A 22586-nucleotide genomic window follows, 5' to 3' on the forward strand; every position below is an offset into this window, starting at 1 on the left:
AAAAGCTCGAGTTCGAGGGGTTTGTATTAAATCACATATGAGATTTGGCTCCATGTTTATCCCCTGAACGTACGCGTGCTCTTAAATAATCCAAACTTTTCTCTCAAGTCTGGATCACCTCCGTTCCCCCGTGGCTGAGCCGAGCTGGGAGATGACAACCCTTTTCACTGGACCGCGAGAACAAAAGCAGAGGTGTGTGTGTGTGTGCAAACATTGGTGTGAGTGTGTGTGTGTGTGTGTGGGGGGGGGGGGGGGGCGGTGCAGCACAGCCCAGTGGCAGGTCTGGGTGTAAAACTCTGCATTAACGAGCTCATGCTTCGTTAGAACACACAGACGCCGGGATTCTGCATGCCTAATTATGTTGACCCCTCACCCCCGGGTGACAGCCTATCACAGCGGAGGACAGCCACAGTGACCCCCGCTGACCCCCCACTGTCTAGTCCTTTTCACAACACTAGCATAGCGTTAACACGACCACCTCATCTGACCCCCCACACACACACACACACACCCAAATATAAAAGGGAGGTAAAGCCGGGCAGCTCGGCCGCTCATCTGGCAGCAAACATCATCATTATCACAACGTGATCATCTATAAAAATGTAATATATGGTGAATTCTTGTCCAAATCTTCTTGTCGTGTCTGGACTTAGACTTGAATTTTTTGGTTTCACCCCTCATTCGAGAAGCTTCTACGGTTCTAAATGGTGCTTTTTCATCCAAAAACGCGGCCTGTGCGGTGTTTCTTCGTTATTTTATGTCAAATATCACTCGTGATACACGAAGCAGCAGCAATAGAGGGCCCAGATGAATATTAGAAGAGGGACTATTAATCAAATTCATACATTTGTATTAACAAATACAATTACCTACCGCTCTCATCTGTCAATATCCATATTTATATTTATAATATATATGTATAGATTGTCCAGGATACCTTACTTATCATCATAATCATTACATTTTAACTACTCACATCTTCTTATGTACACCTGTATTACCATTCCCTGCACAAGGCAATTCCCTAATTTCTTCTCAGATTTTACTCTATTGTATATATTGCACATATTCTTTGTTTATTTGTATCTCTAACCTTTACTTGCATAATTTTTCTGTTATTATTATTATTATTATTATTATTATTATTATTATTACAGCCTCTTTTCTACTCTGGAATGCTGCTGGGACAATTGAATTTCACCTGTCTTGGGATTCACAACATCTTATCTTATCTTATCTTATCTTATCTTATCTTATCTTATCTTATCTTATCTTAATTACCTGTAGCCATGATGACACATCATATTATTTGGTTGGTTATTGTGTCCAATTATCTTGCAGATAAAATGAATACCCGTAGGGACCATTTTGCAATTCTTCTCGTCGTGTTTTTCCCCTCACTGCATTAAATAATTGCGAGTTGATGATGTCACTCATTCATATTTCCATCTACTGTCTAGTTGTTGTATCTTTTTTTTTTTTCCTTTTCCTGTGTGGGGCTTTTTCCTCTCAATGATTGCCGGCAGATCTCGCCCTGCATTTTAATGCAGCGTGCGTTCACCCCCCCCCCCCTCCCTTGACCCCATCTGGCCTAATCAACTCAGCTACAAAAAGGGCCCGCAGGCCTGCACACACACACACACACACACACACACACACACACACACACATACATGTGCTCATACACACAGACACCTACAGACACCTTGTGTGAATTGATTGGCCGGTCCAGTCACTGGTCGTTAAGAGGCCTCCAATTAAATGGGGCAATTATAAGGCTGTGAATGGCTGTGGGGGAGGGGAGACCCACACACACCCCACACACACACCCCCGATCTCACCGCCTCGCTCCGAGGCCGGATCATGTTCATGTGATAACAGTGCTGTTGACCTTTGCTATAGTGTGAGTACCACACTCAGAGAGCTGACCCGACACCATCCTGCCTGCTGCAAACACACAGACACACACACACACACACACACACACACACGTTCATGCACACACACGCTCTTATATACACACACCATCTGGACAGGGAGAGGTTGGAGTGATAATGAGTGCCGGCCGAGGTATTAAAAGATGTGAAAACGAGAAACTGTTTTGCCGTGCGTGTTGATTAATTTTGAAAATCAACATGAATTGCGATTGGACCTCCAAGAGCAACTTGTTGCGTTTTTTTGCACCATTGCAAACAAAAGGTTTAAAAACAGCAATTTAAGGCTCTCTTGTATTGTTTATTTTGATGCCCTGGGTCTTTTATATTTACACAAGTAAATTGGTTCTTAAGACCAACTGGTAACTAAATGTTTAGTGTGGTGTAATCAGGATACACATATATTTGTTAAAATACAAATCAACTCTGATGACAGTTGTAATTGCTGTTTCTATGTACATGATAAATATAGTATATATATAGGCCTAGGACTCATCTATACCGAATTGTACATCATGAAAACAATACATAACATGTCCGGATACCTAGTTTGTACTTTTGCTTATCTAGGACGACAGCAAAGATGGGAAAGGCTACTCACAATTTTTCTATTTAACATCAGGTTTCGTCCACACGTATAAATACGAAGGGCTCCTCTTGCAAAAACTGTATTTACGTTCAAGTTGTCAACTTGGAGTTCCAGGAAGGGGGCGCTGTCATCCACCAAGGAGAACCAAATATGGATATAAGTAGGCCTGGGACTAAATGTGTTAATAAAGATCAATTAATTTATTGAAATGCATTTTAATTGCATTTCGATCATTTTATCCGGAGAGGAGCACCGCCACTCTCCGTTAGCACCTCAACGCTAAACATGTTTGAGCTAGAGTGCTAACGATTGCTTCGCAGGTCGCTAATGTTAACTTTGCTGCGGAAGATAGCAGCATTGCTAATACAAGCCAGCAGAGCATCGCCACTTTTTCATTCACTGACCAAATAAAATGACATGCCTTTTTTCTCGTGTGAAATATCGATGTACGATTAACTAGGATCAATTTCAATTCATTAAACGCAAAGCTTTTTTTATCAAGTTCCACCCCTTTTGATTAGTATTAGCATGCTAGATTAGCATTAGGTATGTTGATGGCGTGTATTTCACTGTTAGCTGTTTGCTGTTTGCCAGCCTTTCCTTGAGAAAGTCGCCGTTTGGAGCTGATTTTGTGTAGGTAGTCAGCAATGCATAATGGGAGGATCTAAAATCAGCCCCGTGTGTAGCGTCGACGGCCACGCTCTCCTGGACGAGGTCTGCTAAGTACAGGGCGGGCGAGATCTGACAGACCGAACCATCACAAGTGGTGAACCGACAGTTGATCACTCTGGGACGCTCGTGTTATTTAAGCTCGTGACCGCGATGATGTATTCGACCGCACTGGGGTGCCGGTGTTTTCTGCAAAGTGTGGTATCGTAACGGGCCACAGTTGGATTTAGTTTTCTTAGCCTGTTAGCCACAGTGTCCTGGTGAACGGCACAGTTACATCCATTATTCAGGGGGCTGAGATGGCAATTATGGCTCCGAGCACAACTGACATTAATATTTAATATGTGGGGCTAACACAGACCTGAAGAGGAGAGACAGGAAGTGACAGACAGAAGGGGATGGAGAGGGCATTGGCACATCGGGAATCCGGAGATACCAAAAACGGCGCGCCACCGTGTGAAGGTGAAGGCAGAACAAATGGAAAACAGCACCAGAAAAAAGGGATTGTGGGAGTTTGTTTCTCCTGTCATTTTAACAGTCACAATGCCAACAGGGCAAGGGTGACATCCGGGGGAATTCCAGCATCGTGTGTGCATGCCTGTGTGTGTGTGTGTGTGAAAAAAAGTGCGTGAGTGCCTAAGACTGAATGTCTGTGTCCGTTTAAATCCCGAAAGACTTGCTATTCTACTGAGCCAAGAATAACGATGTTGCCTTGGAAGAAAAAAAAAATCTTTCTATAACACAGTAACATACACACACACTCAGGCACGCACGCACACACTCTGGTGAGTTGTTGTTGACAGGTGGAGAAATTGCAGCAAGTCAGTTAGTGCCGACAAACTGAACAACAGATCAGTGCTTTTGTTGCTCCTGCCTCCTCTGTCTCTCCTCTGTCTGCCTGCCTCCTTCAGATGTCTCATTTCACCTGCCTGCCAAGTTTCCTGGCGAGGCGTTCTGACGGAATGGTAGTTTTCAATGTGTGTGTGTGTGTGTGTGTGTGTGTGTAAAATAGCCTGCCGATGCCAACGTGTCCCACCGTAACGGATCGCTTACTGATTGCTTACTTTCCAAATCACTAGCTCTCTGCAAGGAAGAAAACGTGCATATCAGAAATACACCCAATGGAAGCGATTGTATTCACACAATATATATATTCAGTTTAATTGATCATCCATCTAATTAGCCTTTCTTTCTCACCACTCATTTAAAGTCGCTAATCTAATATCGCTGGTGTGAATTTCCCTCTCGCATCTGTTGATCCGCTGGAGATCAACTTCCTGTTTCCTGTTTATACTGAGCTCTTGTTATTGTTTCATGCCATGACATCAGCGAGCGTCACGGGAGCCATGTGACAGCAATCCAGTGCAGTCGCGAAGAAGACGGAAAACCAGTGTTCTCTCCACCAGGCCCCAATTACGATGTGATAATCTACAACTTCCCGTGTGAGAGAGTCTTGTTTTCTTTTCTCCGCCCTCGTAGGATGTTATTGAAAAGCGCCCGGCGGCGACGTTTGTTACTGATAGCGGGTCCGAATGGCTGCAGGAGAGATAAGGGCTGGCCGCCGTTATCAAACACGGGTCACTTTCTGACTACTTTAGGGTGATGATAGATGAAAACATGACAGTGTCAGGGATGAACAGATTTTCTGGCATGGTTGCGTTTTATCACATTTTTAACATTGTAGCCCAATTGGGGCTTCGATAACTCATGATACTGATATCATCCTATTTTTTTTTTTAATTGTTTTAATCGGAGAGGGTTTTTTTTTTCCGTAGTCACCCATAGGAAACATATAGAGGCTCACTAATGCAAACATTCAAAAGGATGTAAATGACCATTCGTTCCTTCATTAATTTTCTATATCACCTATTCTGGACTGGGGGTCGCGAGAGGCGGTATCTATCGCAGCTCTCATTGAGAGACATACAACCATTCACTCATTCATTCACAGGTCATTTACCAATAATCTACCATTCACTCACTCATTAACATCATATAGAGGCAAACAACGATTCAACCTACTCGTGTTTTGGACTGGGAGGATACAGAAACAGAAAACCCACCCATCGAACCAGGGACCTTCTCTGTTGGAAGCGCTAACCATTGTGCGACTTTTGGTATGAATTATGTCTCAAATATATCAGAATCTCTTATTATGCAGTTGTTCGGCGTAACGATACGGGCGACGTCCGAGCCGCGCGCGAGCGCAGGGAGGCGGGAAGAAGGGAAGAATAAAGTGCAAGTAAACAGCGAGAGTGGTCGCAAGCAAAATGGGTGCGAAAGAAAAGGAAGAAAAAAAAAAAAGGAAGCCGTGGAGGGAGGAGAAGGGCGGTGGGGGGGGGGGGGGGGGGGGGGGGGGGGGGGGCACGGGAGAGGGGAAAAAGAGTTATGCGAGGGAACTAGACTTAAGAGAAGTGAGCGGCGCTGAGCTGAGCGAAGCAGAGTTATTTTACATAATGACGGTTGATATGCACAGAGGTAATTGATAGCTGAGCTGCAGCCCAAAAACACACAGCTAGCTGTCAATCACGCCTCATCTCCCTGGAGATATGCTAATAATGATGATGAGGGCCTTAGCTTCATATTTCTATCATTACTATTAATGCTGTCATTGTTGTCATCTCTGCATATTTAAATGACAGAGCAGGCCAGGGCGGTTACAGCCAGCGAGAATGATGGCTACGAGGGCGCTCGTATTGTCTGCCGTGGTTGAGATAAAGAGAATATTAATAACTCTCCTAGTCAACTTGTTCACCGTCTGGATAGACCTGTACAAGTGTCATTACACCCTTGTTACATGTCTGCTGCCAAGGGTATCATCGGGTTTGTCACGCAGAGGCTGCTCGCCGTTTTTATTTATGGTCTGCGGAAAGCAGCTGCTCTGCCCAGGGGGGGGCTATCGATACGTTAAAAAAAAAAAAAAAGTTAGGTGATCACGTGATCTCGTGCACTTTGTGGATCCTACGCTGCAGCACTATTTTGCACTCTTGAAACATGTCGACTTAATGGACGCCGGTTATTTTGATTTACCCTTCAAATGTATCAGATAAGATCACTAATTCTTGAACCGGTGGGTTCTAGCGGGTTCTCGCTGCAGGCAGATGGACACGAATGCTAATTTTACTCTTCTGCGTTTTACCCTGACTCCCCAGTCGAGTTGGCGCCCGAATTACTGAGAGATTATTCATCTAATATCAAGTATTTCTGGTCGTGAGGTGATATTTGTAGCTCTGCATCCCAGCGAATGCTCACAGCACATCAGGTTGGTGTATTTGTCAGCAACAAGTGCTGACTTTTTTTTTTTTTTACCTTTATGGTATCAATATACTCAGGTTGTCATTCAATTATGTAGCTATGAAGGTGTTATTAACATGCATGCACTAATTTAAAAAAAAAAAGGTATCCCGATGGTTTGCTGATACCATGTGACGGATGCAAAAACTTAAAAATAAAGTTTATTAATGTATTTCCTTTTTGCTTTGTGGCGATGAATCATCATGTTTTTTTTGCAGGTAGCTCTAACAGCATCGTAAATAAGCAAACAAATAAAGTGCAGTTGGAAAATGACAAGGCGTTATGTAAACTGCAGCTGGATGGTTATTCAAAAGCAAATATGAGGATTTGTATCAGGGATTTCTTTCTTGTTTAAAAAATATTATACTAATCAGACACCGAACTTTGACCATCTATTTATTCACCAATCGGATGATTATCACTCTTGATTTTTAATTTATACGGATTTATCAAAAATAACAAGCTTGTGAATATTGAGATTTCCCACCTGGGATATCAAACCTGGGTTATGATGACCTACTATTATTTATTATTGTTATGTTTTTGCTTGAAACTCTGGCACAACAATTTCCTTCGGGATAAATAAAGTTGTTCTTATCTTATCTTATCTTATCTTATCTTATTGAAATACTACAATTTTCTTTGCCGCTGCTGGACAGGCGTCGCAGGGCGGGAGGGGACGGACCCTGGAAACACCGCAGTATCGGGGCGGCCGGGGGATGAAATTACAACACGGTTAGCGTCCGGACAAATACAGTTGGAGGTCTCACTCACCGGAGGGGGGAGGAGAAACAAAGATTGGGGAGGGGGGGGGGTGACGAAAGGGGGGTAGACGGAGTCTGGAGAAGGGAGGAGGTTACCCTGGTGTATATTTTAAAGGCTGAAGGCAAACTGTTGAATTATAGATGAGTAAGATTGATTTGGGAGGGGGGAGGGGGAAGAGGGAGAGGGGGGGAGGAAATGAGGAGAAAAAAAGGAGTGAAGGTGGGGGGGTGCAGGGGAGATAGGGGGAAGAAAAAGGGGGGAAGTGAGTGAAGGCTGAGCAGCTAAAGGATCGGCAGCTCTGGGCCATGTGTGTGTGCGCACACACACAGTTTACCTCAAATCGATTCTGGAGCTTGGACTCTTTCTACTTTAACTTTGCTGTCTTGTTTTCACACACACACATGCACACGCACACGCACGCACACACACACACACACACAACCAAGCTAAGAAGTTGCTAGTCCCAAACACATACACAAACTATCCTCCCTCCTACACACATAGACACACACACTTTCTTAGTGATTATGAAGTGACAACTGTACCAGTTCACTGTAGAGCTGCAGGCAAGGTAACATGCAATGGTGTGTGTGTATGTGTTTGTGTGTGTGAGTGTGTGTGTGTGTGTGTGTGTGTGTTTGCTCCTTTGTTGTTCCCCTCACAAATAATTCATGTTGGGGGGGTGTGGAGTGATGAAGGGAGTGATATTGACAGGAACCTCTTCCTTCTCTCTCCTCCTGTCTCCTCCTCTCTCCATCAGTCATTCACACACGCACACACGCACACACACACACACACACGCACGCGCGCACACACACACACACACACACACACACACATACACAAATAGGTTGACTGCCTGAGCGGTCACACACCTTTTTAACATTGTAGTTAATTTTCAGCCATAGTGATACTGATTGAAAAGATCACATCAGAAAGGATTCTGATGTGTGTGTGTGTGTGTGTGTGTGTGTGTGTGTGTGTCTCTTCAGGGTCAGTATCTGCACCATCTCAACCATATAAACAACAATCATTGTTCAATGCGATTAAAATCATTTCTGTTACTGTTTCCTCCCACTGCCCCACACAAATTATTCATGTTATTTGGTTGTTTAAAGTTATATTAACACCTCAAATCCTCGGAAAGCGATTTTCTCTGCATGTTACTTTGACCTTTACGTGACGTCTCCCACCGATTACACGCAGGTACGCACCAGATGCCCTCTGAAATACTTCAATTTTTCCATACACACCCAGGAAATAGCCATAATAACCGCATGGTTATTTTGGTGTCCCATGTAGGCGAGCACTTGAGCTTCTGTTTGAAAACACTAATGTTCACGTTGACCCCCCTCCAACGCCCCCACCGAGTCGGAGTTAACCGTATTCAGGCCGTCTGTTTCGCTATTGAGGATCATTTTATTATCAATGACAGATGAAAACAAATCACAGGAAAAAAAAAAAAAACAAAAAAAAAAAACAGGCTCCCTCCGCTTCAACCTACCGATGATGGATTCATCACCGCCGCCCCGGTGGCGAATCGCGCCGTCACTTGCCAGCTTCGATTTGAATGAGCCCGAAGGCGGAATATTCTGTCGATGAAGGATTTTTTTTTTCTTTTTTAGCGGCTTGCTCCTTTGATGCCGCCGCGGGAGGCTCGACACGGGGATTATCGCGAGCCCGTGAGGATTCTGAAGATTTTCACAGCGTTAAACGTCGAGGTAGGTTGAGGAGCAAATCGTCAGAATCATGGATGTTGAGATTCCATGCGTTTCGGTGAATTCATATGTCGTTGCAGATGGAGGAGCGGTGGGTCGTCGAGCGCTTTCAGCTTTACGGCTGAAACTTAAAATGTGGAATTAAGAAAAAACAAAAGGGGGGGCAGTGTTAGCTTAGCTGTGCTAAAGGTAGCTAGCTTTAAACATGCCTGTTTAGACCACACCAAAATGGCATGGTGTGAGTGATAAAAGCGCTATGGATGACAGGACCATTTACCATTCACCACTGAAATTGCTGAATTTCACTGCTGTGAAAAAGTCGCCTTATTAATAGGTAATTACATAGTAATACACGACCCCGTTCTCAATTCTCAATTCTTTTTTTTTTTTTTTTTTTTTTTGCTTTTGCAAACTCTCCCATAGATCGTTTTTGATACTTTTACCGCAATATCCCCCGAGCACCGACACCGATTCGCAGCAAGTCAGCCATGTCGTGAGCTTTTGTCAACATCTGTCTGAAGGGGATAAAGTTCTCACTTGTTTTTTTTTTTTTCGCTCGCTTTTATTGCTACAAAAATTGTATTGTGAGGCAGACAGTCCGACCCAAACTATCATAAAAACATGTCATAAAAGTTGCACCTGACCGGAGCCAGAAAAGTTCCCCGGCCATTGATGTAATATATGAGGCGTACTTTGCATCTGTGTATTGTAAAAAATACTGCAATGCTACGTCATTTAACTGCCAATTTCCTCACAACCCTGTTTGCAAGTGAGTCTCTTTAACACTTGTTTTTTTAAATATTAACATTAATTGTTCCTGTCCTTGAGGCCATTTTAACAGTGGAAGGAGAAAGATTGACAATAATATTCATATTTATCTAATATGACTAACAGTGAGGAATTTCTTTTAGCCTGTATCATGGCTTCTTATTTTTTCCCTTTTTTTTTTTTTTTTAATTTTTTTTTTAGTAACATGCTTATTACTGGATAGAAAAACAGCCGAGTCAGCTATTACGGTCATATCCGGCACCGATGGATTTACAACTAGGTGTCCACGTGCCTAGAGGTGCGATGGAGCTTTAAATGCTCATATTTTTTTCTTTCACTATTCCATTCATTACAATATAATGTACTACTACATTACTACTTAGTAACACAGTAATAACACAGTAATTAATGGTCTCACAGACTTTTTTTATCATTAACCAAATATCATAAAGCTGACCCTTCAAAAGAGCTCTTCCACAGATCATTTTATTATCTTTATGCATAATTCACGGATAGGAGCGTCTTTCGTATTTAAGTCATTAGAGATTTTTCATATGGTTTTTATATGCTGCATCCCATCATCTCTCATTGTCGCCGGTTATAGATTTATTTTTCAGATTTACGGCTCAAACATTTATTGCACGTGCGTGTTTGTTTAGTCAGCGAGGGAAGAAAGCTGTGGATCTCAGACCTGATCAACAGGACCCATAATTTAACAACATAAGAGGGGATTGGAAAAATCAAGTTTGAGTAAATACATTCAGGAAAAATATTAGTAATGATAATGTTAATAAATCAGGGTCATTTTTTTTTACGGAGCTGACCAGGCCTTCGGGGTCATTAGAGAGGAGATTCAGATGCAATTTACAATTGGCTTCATCCGTCAGGCTGAGGGGGGCGGGAACGCGGGGTAAAAGGAAGGGTGGATAGTATAACTTCCACCACGTTTGTCAAACAAATTAAACGCTATCGAGGTTCCTCACCTGTGCGTGTACACACACCCACACACACACACACACAAACACACACACAGACGTGGAATGCCCGCGTGGCACGCATATGGCTCGCCCGGCCCAAATAAGGAAATATGCATGCATTAGCATAACTAATGTAGCAGCCACTCCATTTAATATGCTAATTCACTGAAATTCTACTGAGCGCCGTCTGTTGTAAATGAATAAATTTGAATCGCAATTAGAATAATCCTTTATAATTAATGAAAACTGTCAATTTTGGTTCAGAAGTAATTTGATTAACGGGTTGATGGGGGCACCAATTAAGCGGAGGAGAAGGAGGAGGAGGAGAGAAGAAGATGAAGAGAGAGAGAGAGAGAGAGAGAGAGGAGACACAGAAGATGAGAAAGCTCTTCAGATAAGCCGTTCTTTTTCAAGTGTAATGAGAGATTAAGCTGAAATGATGTAATGTTCTTTTAATGATATTAAAACACACACACGCGCGCTACCTTTGGGGGTATCGGGGGGGGGGCGCGCACGTAGAGGAAAGACGAGCGACGACGAGATTGACTCGTACTTCCCGATACACATCATTTGTGAGAAATTCAGTTTCTTTGAATTAATTAATTAATTAACCGATCGATTAATTAGTCATTAATTAATTCGTTTATTTTAACTATTGGATTTTTCAGCAAGCGGTGGTTTTCAGCCGCACCTGTCTCGTCCAAACGGCGCTGTCGCCGTGGGCCGCTCGCACACTAGCGCCTCCTCCCAGTGATTATCCGCATCCGTGTTTGCAGTTATTAGCTAATTACACCACTGGACACGGGCCCGGCTAATTAAAGCCATTAGGCGGGAGAGGCTGCGTTTTTTTTTTTTTTTTTTTTTAAAGTCCAGCGGAGAAGAAGCCCGCGTTTTAATGACGGGGCGTAAACGAGCACAGCTTTTCGGGCCCCCTCCCCAACCCCCCCCCCCCCCCCCCCCTCCACCCAATCATTACCCAAGGTCATTATGTGCGTCTGAATCATATGTTCCACCAAAGTTGCCGTGTGTTAATAATATTTCAACAGAGTTGCAGGGGGAAAAAAAAAATAAAAAAACAGCTTCTAATTTCGCTCGTTTAATCGACGCCGCCATCCATCATGGCGGAAACACAAAAGACCCACCACCACCACCCGCCCACCCCAGGACTCTCCACCGGTTTCCCCTTCCACTCATCCCCTCTCTCGCCCCTGTCCCCTCTTTTCCTCCCTTCCGTCTTCCTCCCCTCTCATTAGGGGAGCGCGGTTCCTCTTTTCGCTCTCTAATTCTCCCCTTTACGCCGCCTGAATATTCATGGCGGTTGTTTTGTTTTGAATATTCAAGAGCCAATTAACGTGTCGTCGATGAATAATTAATGCGTATTATCTTCTGCCTTTTACATTTTTAATATCTCAAATCCATAAATCTGACAACAAAGCACCTCCATCTTTTTTTTTTTTTTTTTCCCACCGACTCTTGATTCGTGCGCACGTGGTCCCGTGCATGTGTGTGTGGGTGCGTGCGTGTCACGCTGACAGATTATTTCACGACAGCTCAGGAACTCTCTTTCATCCGCCGACAGTCTATCCTGCTGCCACCCATCCGAGGTGTGTGTTCACACACTTGAATAAATGAACTTGTTAAAGGGAGATGAAGGGCGGGGGAGAGACAGGTTCCGCTGTCCTGTTCGAAACTCCCTGATCTGGCATATTGCTTAGCGTGCACACACTCACACACACTCACACACACACACACGTATGCATACATGCATGTACATACACACGTCATGGACAATGGAACCACTGAGCCGTGCTGCAAACACTGCTAACCTGACAGTACTTGGTAAGTGAAAGTAAGTGGGTGCAAAAAGAAGAGGAAGAAGAGGAGGAGGGGATGGGAGGAGGATGGGATGGGGTGAGTGTGAGAGAGCAAGAAAAAAATAGAAAAAGAAAAACATGCTACCTTGTTCCCCTTTAGTCTTCTAAATACAGCCGCCTTCACGACAGGCATCATTCCTTTTAATCAGTGTCGCTGCCGTGATCAAAGAGATACCACCTCCACGGAGGGAGACAGCGAGGAATGGGAGACTCCTCAGTGTGTGTGTGTGTGTGTGTGTGTGTGTATGTGTGTGTGTGTGTGTGTTTATTTGCATGTGTGTGTGAGAGTGACAGCAAAGTTGTCTGCTAGCTTAAAAGACAGGAAGCCATCATGTCTACACGCTGTCACTTAAGCAAGGTCTTGCAATATAGTGAGACTTAACACCTCCTGCGCACGTACGCACGCACAAATACGCACACATGCCCACACACACACACATGCGTGCGTTCGCGCACACGCCTGCAACTGTCAAACGCTCGCCTCCCGACTGCGGTGCAGGTAATTAACCAGACAAAACAACTCACAACACCTCGTGCGTCGAGAACAGAGAGGGGAAAGAACGCGGGAGACAAACAACAAATACACAACAAAAAAAGAATAAAAGGGAAGGAGAAGAAAAGAGGCGGCGGCTCCAAAACAAGGAGCTCCGCTCGTCGGAGCCGATGGAAATAGAAACCCATCCCGCCTTCATCTAGCTCAGTCATAATTTGTCCTTACATCCCCCTTCAGTCAACCGCCCGATTGATCCTTTGACCTCTTTGCCTTGTGCATCTGCGGCTGCAGGTAAACGGCGGCTCAGGTGTTGTCCGGAGGAGCTGGGACCGAAGTCTAAAAGGTCCCGGACGGAATTTCATCCCCACGTCTGGTTTAAGTGCGATTTTAGATTTTTGGTCAGGAATTCTGAGCAAGTGCGAGAGTATTGTGCATTTTGAACTACAAGAAGGCTTTGCATATGTGTGTGTGTGTGAGTGTGTGTGTGTGAGTGTGAAAACACAGAAAAAATTCTCCAAAGCAGCCTTAAATGTGCCTCTAGTCAGTTTGTTTCAATATGTGTAATGCCACTTCATTCATTCATTCATTCATTCATTCATTCATTCATTATCAAATCCAGTGTGAAGTTTTCAAATATCCGTCTCGTAAATGATCCGCCAATTGAATCACAGTGATGATGTACAATTAGGGAGGCACAATTTGTAGTGACAAGTGTTACTACGCTATCGTTGATTGACAGCTAAGTCAAACCCTTCACTCAGGGCGGCAGGGGCTGGGGCCGATCCCAGCTGTCATTGGGCGAGAGGTGGAGTTCAGCCTGGACCAATCGCATAGCAGATCACAAGGCCACACATAAACATTCACACGTCATATAGAGACGTAGAACCATTCACCCTCTCATTAACACAACATAAAGAGTCTTTATGACGCGGTGGGCTGTCAGGGCCTTCAAGGCCTTCTTTGCTGGCCTAAAAAATATCTGAATCATAGACTGCTTTAAATTATATTGTGTCCATGTAATAATAATTCCGAATGGTCTGTCCACTTCTTTTCATAGCTTTTTCCTTGGCTGTACGGCTTCAAGACATTAATTTTCATATTAAAGCATTTAGCCACTCACATTTCAGCGATTGTTTGTTGCAAGACAGCGTCAAAGCGTCAAAGCGTCAAATCTGCCCAGAGACCTGCTGAATCAGATTTATAGGAGCTCTGGCAAAAAATAAATGTTGATACAACTTCTGCCTCAACAATCAGATTTTGAGTTGCAACACCAAGGCCTTCTAGAAGGGTATGACTATCCCTTTGATTTGATAGTCAGAGTGTGCTAGCCAGAGCTAGCAGGCTGAATCTGGAGCAAGCTAAGCTGCACAAACACAAATATAGTTGTGTTGATATAATAGCTAATTTGTCAACCCATGATGGTTGACGGAAGAGAAGAAATTGATGAGGTTTGTTTCTTCGGCAACAGCATTTATTGTGGCTACATGAGTTATCTCTGCAATGTAACGGCACTTTATACTGCATGTCTGCATAATAAGATGGTTTTTATAGCCATAAAACAGTTGAGGGGTGGATTGATAAAGGGAGCACTACTGAAGGCCTAGGTGTGAAATGCACTGATACAGACGTACAACCATGCACTCTTTCCTTCACTCACTCATCATATAAAGACATAGAAGAGTTCATGTTTTCATTCGCTCATCATATAGAGGAATAAATCCATTTACTCTCATTCACTCATCTCGACACTGTGAGTGTAGGGTCCCCAATGAACATCCTGCATGTTTTTGGACTGTATGAGGAATGGGAAGGCATAGGAAGTACATGAAGACTCCCTTCCTATAGGAATTGAACCAGAGACCTTCTTGCTGTGAGGCGGACACCCTAACCACCCAGCTAAAAACTGAAGATTGATGGAAACGTGTGGAACAAATTGTACCATCTTCACTTTTCAGTCAGTTGCCGTCAGACTGGTGCTTCTTCTCCGCCACCAGGTTCAAGAGACGAATGCAGTTCTGCTGTGCTTCCCTTCCCTTCCCCTCCCTTTGCTTGCCAAAGTGTCGGAGCATACAACTTTGGCTACCCCGGGACTGCAAGAGGTGATTTTCATCCTGCGTGCGACCGATTTCTGTATTTTTCTACCAGAAAGAATAGAGACTGTTGTTAATCTGAGAAAGATTGTTGAATGCAAATCCACAGATGCCAACAGCTTTCTCTTCTTATCGCTGTGATGAATTAATTCCACAAAGATAAATTAATAATTACACATAGATACATGCACACAGAGACACACACACAATAAATAAAAAAACACACACACACGGCTCAATTTAATTAGAGCCTTTGTTCAATTAACAGTCCCCCCCCCCCCCGCACTCCCTGCGAAGGGGATGATAAATATCTTCGTGGACGGGTGGGAGTGTCACCATTCAAGTGTGTGACTCCTGATTATTTCCACCACTACTTCCTGTTATTCCGGGTGCAAGAGAATGGCAGTGCAAAGCCCTAATTAGCTCCTGCTCAGACGAACCCAGACGGCGCAGGCGGCGTGCATATCATTTTTTTTTTTTTTTTTAATCCTCCCCTGTTTAATCTCTCTGTTGTTTCCTATTTGTTCGGCTCATTACGTGATCAAAGCTATTAACGTGTTTATGGAGCGCCTCTTTCATGTTGCAATAAAACACAATGAAGCAACTCATAGGGAGGCGATGAAATATGAATGCAGAGGGAACGCAGAGAGAGAGAGAGAGAGAGAGAGAGAGAGAGAGAGAGACGGCATTTGCGCGCCAATTTGTGCGGCGTGGATCTTCATAAGAGTGTGAATGAGAGTAAAACCCACTCGGAGCCCTGATGAAACTCTAAGCTAACAAATAGGGGGAGGAGGACAGGGGGCACTTGAGACTGGAGATTGTTCTGTACACACACACACACACATGTACACACTCAGGCACACGTGCACGTGCATGTGCACGCACGAACGTATGGAAGCACACACTCCGATGCGGCGGCTGTTAAATAATTCAGCGTACACAAACACACACTGGAGGCAAGGTGAGGGTAAAAGCGCAGCTAGGCTAACAGGCATGCTGAGCGGCCCGCTAAGTCAACAACCAATCAGGATGGAGCGCGGTGGACAGAGAAAGAGAGAGAGAGACACGACCCTGCCGGGTGACCCCCGAGTCTAATGATTGATAAACATAACTGAGAAGAGTATGCATGTGTGTGTGTGTGTGTGTGTGTCTCAGAAACCCTGAAGCAATTTAAATGGGAAGATGAATTCTTATTTATTCACACGGGGAAAAAAAGAGTGAATGTGAAGACCCCAAGGGTGAGGTTCAAAACAATATGGAGCAAGACAGTGGGGGGGGACACACACGCACACACAGATATGAGGAAGAGGGGGATAAAACAATGATGGGAGAATGAAGAGAAAGATGGCAAAATTGACGGGGGAGAGAAAGAAGTGCACTGGAAACGGGAAAACTGCACTCAGATCACGTAAGCAGAGAGGTTAGAGGGGCGTAAAAGACCTTCTTTTACGATCCCGCGGGAGGACACACACACACACACACACACACACTCTCTTTCTCTCTCACACACACACACAAATTCTGTCCCCCTACCCCCAGCTCTGTTTGTGTGTGTGTCCTCATGCAATATTAAATAGGCAGTATGTGGGGGTATAAAGAGTGGTGGGCTTGGGATGCAGTGAATTATATATCACTATTGATTTGCGCGCACACACGCATACACGGTCACACACACACACACACACACACACACACACACACACACACACACACACACACACTTACACACACACACACACTTTATTAAATCAAAGCTAACAGCTAAGACACAGACAATAGTGGGGTCTCATACAGAATAAGGAGAAATACTTCTGCTTGAGACGTAAACAAGACATGTTTCGCTAAATGTTGTCAAACTTTCTATTTTTTTTTTTATCGGAGCAATAAAATCTCCGCGCCCTATAAAAATGACAGATCACACTTAGAGTGCAAATTATCACGAGCCATAAAGTCTCCGTCCTGCAAAGGGAGGGTGTTATTTCAGCATTCGAAGGAGGGTTGAATCGAGCCCAAAAGGTAAACAAAGCGCCTCTGCTCCATTGCGAAATGTGAAATTGCACATTTTTAAAAATCTTGAACACTGCACAACGCTTTCCCTGATATTTAATTCTCCAATTGTTCCTCCCTTGCACGGCGCCGGTGGCCTCTTGACACCCCGGGCTAACAGTCGATCGTCACCCGGTTGAGCAACATTTCTATTCTTTTGAGCAAAATCCGTTTCAGCTAAAAGACAAATACCAGGTCATGGTGGCGCAGTGGTTAGCGCCGCCGCCGCCTCACACCTAGCAGGTCCTTGGTTTGATTCTAACCGGGTGTGAAGTTTGCATGTCCTCCCTTTGTCTTCACTGGTTTCTTCCCACCATCCCAAAACACATCGGAGACCCTAAGTTGCCAACGTGTGAAAATGTTGTTTGTCTATATGGCGGGTGATTGTTGTATAGTGTCACCGTGTATATATATGGCATGAAAATGAGAGTGAATTGTTTTCCTCTATATGAAAAGTGGAGAGAGCGAATGTTTTCTTTTTACTCTAGATAAGGTTTGAATGAGAGAGTGACTGTTTTATGCCTCTATTTGGCATGTGAATGAAAGGGTTTATGTCTATCTGGCATGAAAATGAGAGAGTGAACAGTTGTTTGTCTCTATATGTGACCGGCCCATGTTAAACCCTGCATCTCGCCCAATGACGACTGGGATAGACTCGATGACCCCCCATGTGATCCCGAATGCAGGGGTCTAGATAATGAATGAATCAACGAATGAATACAAGTCAAAAGATCTTGTGTGCAAACCCATCTGATCGCTCTCTTAAGGCGCGACCACCCAGATAGACGACTTTATAAGGTTTCAGCGCAAAAAGAAGTTTCAAGTCGACTCACGGGTCATGATAAAGTGCGAGCGACCGTTGATCTGACGGGGGCGTGTTTCTGAACCCCACACAGGATCCATGTTTACCACCCAATCCGTGCTGGTGACGGGCGGGGATGGATATTACATTTAAATCAACATTAGGGTGTGAGGAAGTATTTTACTGTTAGCTGATGGGTCGCTGTTAATCAACATCATATGTGAGTCAGAGTTTGGACGCCGCGCCAAGGACGTCTTCAAATATTTAGAAAAAAAAAAAAGTACAATTATTTGTGGAATTTATTGGTAATGGCTCCTCGCCCTCCCGGTCCCGGCCGGGGAACGCGGGGTCCGACTGAGGAGGGATGTCACTGCTGCTCTAAACGTGCTGCCAAGTCACAACATCGCCGGGTGATTTGATCAAACGCCCGTATAAATCATAGAGGCTCTCACCTCCCGCCTCCCCCGCACCCCTTCATTTGGAGCGGGTTGAAAAACTTCTCGGTTGTCATGGGGGAACTCCGGGGTAAAACAAACAATTGTGTCCTTGAATAAAAAAAAGCATCCGGACTCGAGAGCGACCCCGGGCAAAAAGCCGCGGCCCGCGGACACGCACATGCGGTACGGCATCGTACCCCCCCTCCCCCTCCCCCCTTCACGAACCCCCAACCCTCTGACAATATGTTCCCGATTTCGCCACCAGAGAAATAAACAAGAGCCTGGGTCGGCTCCTCCATGTGTTCACGCTTTGCGCGCTGGGTGTTCTTTGCCACGACGCGTTTTAAAAAGAAAAAAAAAAATTGACACGGCCAAGAGAGAAAAAAAAAAAAAAAAGACAAAAGCAAAATAAACAAAACGGCGCTCGAGTTTGCAGAAGTTACTGTTTTGCAACGAGAGAGAAAACACACGGCTGGCTCCCCGTCATAATAAGAGTTTGTAGGCCGTTTATGCCGCGCAGCCGTATAAAGCAAGTAGTTGCGTATATCTGATGTGTGTTAGCCTTAGCTTAGCTTCACGTGGGACTGTTGAGGAACGCCAGGCCGCCAACGGAGCATCCCAACCCTGTTGTCGCTAGTGATTGGATCCAGGCGACATTTTCATCTTTTTTTTACCTCGCTATTATCTTTGAACGACGCGGCGGATCACCTGTGCGAGTCGTTTCTCTTTAAACCCTGACTTTCATCGCCCCGTTGACGGGGATGAAGGACCGACGTAGGCGTGCGATAAAAGATCGACCTCGACTTTTTAATTCCAATGGAGGGACAAAGAACAAAAACAGCTCGGTTGGGTTACCGCTACGCTGTTGGTGTTACTACGTTACTACTCCCAGCTGGTCCGGGCCTTCTTCTGAGCGATTCGCTTTTTTTTTTCTTTTCTAAATCTGACTTCAATTCCAATTCGATTGCTTGAACTTGCCCGGCGTAAATCACTTTCTACTCTCCAGTTAAACTCACGGCATCAGGAGCAGATGCTGCACCGAGGCGACCGCAGCCCTGTCCTCTGACGCCGGCGTGTCTTTTTTCAAGCTGCCAGGAAGCGAGCTTCAGCCGGCCCAGCGCCGCAACCACTGGGCCGCCTTTGTTAGCTAATTCTGACTTCTCCCCGAGTGTTTTTCTTCTTCTATTGTTTCAGCGGGTGACTGTAGCCTGCCCCGACTTCCTGTAATAGTTTTCAGAATTCCCGACCATCTAAAAATGTTTGAACAATCCATATTAATGGCAGCAAAGTTGATGTTTTTATTTTTTTTTTCTTTTCTTCTTTTTTTTAACAAGAGACCTCCTCCTTCTGCTGCGAGGTTTTATGATTACCTCCGACTTTCACCTCAGTGATGTTTATTACTTGGTTGACGATTTTGTTGTTTGCATCCCCCACAATGCTTTGCGCAGAAACGACGGTTTGATTGACAGATGAGAGGCATGTGACTTTTTTTTTTTTCTTTTTGGGAGACTTCCTAACATCATCCTTCGGAGAAATGCTACCCGAAAACCTAATAGGAGTTCATCGAGAGGCTGCTTTGATTCGGCGCGCTGAAGTAGTTCCTCTCTCGGGTCGCATCGGGTCGAGATTCTCACATCCTCCGACTGTCGGGTTTCGATCTGGGAATCTCCGTGGCAACAACAAGGGGGGGCAGGTGTGGAAACCCCCTGGAAACAACACCGCTGCTTCTACTTAATTGAAGCCTAATGTTGAAACTCCTCTATCCGCCGCTCGGTGGGCGTGACCGTTGGCGGACGTCGGCCGCGGCGATGATTTGCGCACACCCTGCGTATTCACATAATAGCCGGTAAGTCGAGTTTCCACGATACAACCGCTCAGAGATCACACTTTCCCCTCTCTCTCCCCTCCATGCAAATCTCCTCCCCGCTCCCGCTATCTAGTATTTAATGCATCTATAGTAATGCTAATGGTCCTCAGAATTCAAAATAATTTCCCCTTTGTCCTGCTCCGCCGCTCAGCACTGATAGAAGAGCGGTATCTCTCGCTCCTTTCTCGCACTTCCTTCCCCGTCGCTCCGACGGGACGTGATTTTGACAGAGGCCCGTCAGTCTGTCTTCTCGGTCGCATTTAGGGGGAGGCGAAGACCCGAGAGTGCTGACAAAGGGATGAGGAGAGGAGAGGAGAGAGGAGAGAAGAGGATGTGTTTTACATTATGAGTGTTCCTAACCTTTTCCATTCATGCCGGTTGACCTTTCCATCAGGAGGTAATAGAGAGGAGAATGTCCTTCACCATAAAGGCGAGATGTTAAGTCACGCTCCTGTCGGCCCCCGAAGAGAGAGGAGAGCACCTGATGTCACCTCGGGCTGAGGCTGGAGGTGGAGGGGAGGGGAAGGCGAGCACGCCGCGGGGTGAGGGGCACGCGGAGGCTGGATATTACCCGGGAAGGCGGCCGGCGTCGTTGCGGTTGTCGTCGCCGTGGCAATATATGTATGTGAGTGTGCATGAAGGATGGGATGGGAGGGGATTAATATTGGTGTGCCGCGGCGGGTCATTGTAGAGAAAACATAAAATATAATCATCCATTAAAATGCAGCTTCACAACCTCCATCACATCCACCATGGAGCTGCTTCCATAAACCACGTGTGTGTGTGTGTGTGTGCGTGTGAGTCTATATGTATGTGCCCCTGCACGTATGTTATTGTGAATTTGTGTGTATATGCACAGATATAGAAAAGATTTGTGTGTGTGTGTGTGTGTGTGTGTGATCGGGTTATTTGGGTGTGGCTGTGTGTATGTGATATACAGCTACAGTGTGTCTCACAATCGGTATAATGTCATATATTTTTTAATCTCAGTCCCATCTGATCATCGCAAGTAGATGTTGAGAGTGAAACACAAGTTACAAGATTCAGAGATTAATGTCACTTGCTATTTGCTTTGGGGTCCAAAATAAGATTTATATATAAGTACTATGTAATTAACTGTTTATCAACTTTTCCACTTTTTTCAGTGTCTTCCGTCCCGCTTATAGAATAAAGTGTTTCTAACTTTAAAGCATCAGACATATCTATGGCATCCTTGGAAAAAATGAATGGCAAAAGCCGGCTTTAGGTGAACGCAGACGTCTACACGTCATCATTAGTTCTGGATAAAGCTCTAATTAGTGTAGAACAAACAACCCAGATCTTCAGATATCTTCACATTTGCGGGAGCTAAATATGGGATATACTTCATAATTCATCGCTTGATCTTCACGGTGGCACATCATCACCGACTAACAGCTGATCACTGGGGGATTAAACAGCTGACGCCTGTTTTTCTATAATCAAGGAGACGTGTGTGCCATTATTATAAAATCATTAAAATAGCTGTTATTGTCCCCGATTCCGACATGGGTCCTCCGGTTTCTTTCCGCCGTCCGGCAAGTTCACCGGTGACCCTCAATTGCCGAGACATGGGAATGAATGAGAGGGTAACTAGTTGTATGTCTCCGCAAAGAACATCTTTCTTGGTACATCTTGTAGTTTTTTCATTAGACCTTCTGGATCTTATTTTGAAATCATTTTTCTGCTTTCACCTTACTCCCGCACTTCACGCTGTCGCACCATTTCACACATCAGCTATCACAAGCCTGCCCTTGAAAAAAAAGTAAGGCAAAAACAAAAGTCACCGGAGACCTTTTTTTCGTGAGGAAATGAGCAAACGCTGCAGAAGCTTCGCAGACTGCATTACAGTGAACTGATATTACAGTGGAAAATGATTGTAATTGCTTAATATAAAGTGTAATTGTTGTACTTAGATCAAATATTGTCAACTGACAAAAGTTTTTGTTTTTATTATTATTATTCGAACGCCCCCCGACTCTAACATTTTCATGCACAAAAGTGGTTCCTGTTGCAAAAAAAGTTGGGAACCACCGTCCTATATGACACATGAATGAGTGAGTGTGTGTTTGTGTGTCTCTATCTGTGATGGACGCAGGGCAAACCCCGCCTCTCGCTCTATGACAGCTGGAATAGGCTCCGCCCCTTCCAGCAACCCTGAGTGCAGGATAAGTGGTAAAGATAAACAACGAATAAATATTACCATTATTACTCCTCTGTCCGTCTTTCTGCACGTTTACACCAG

The 22586-nt window shown here is 44.7% G+C and overlaps 1 protein-coding gene across 3 annotated transcripts in view; it reads right to left on the reverse strand.

Annotated features, from left to right (window-relative positions):
• The window catches only part of LOC147216847 (transcription factor COE1), an 82931-nt gene that overhangs the window by 30910 nt on the left and 29435 nt on the right, over nt 1-22586 (reverse strand). The window lies entirely within an intron of this gene.

Source organism: Fistularia commersonii, chromosome 29, assembly GCF_037954325.1.
Source record: "Fistularia commersonii isolate RoL2024-O1a breed Wild chromosome 29, RoL_Fcom_v1.0, whole genome shotgun sequence".
Lineage (NCBI taxonomy): Eukaryota > Metazoa > Chordata > Actinopteri > Syngnathiformes > Fistulariidae > Fistularia > Fistularia commersonii.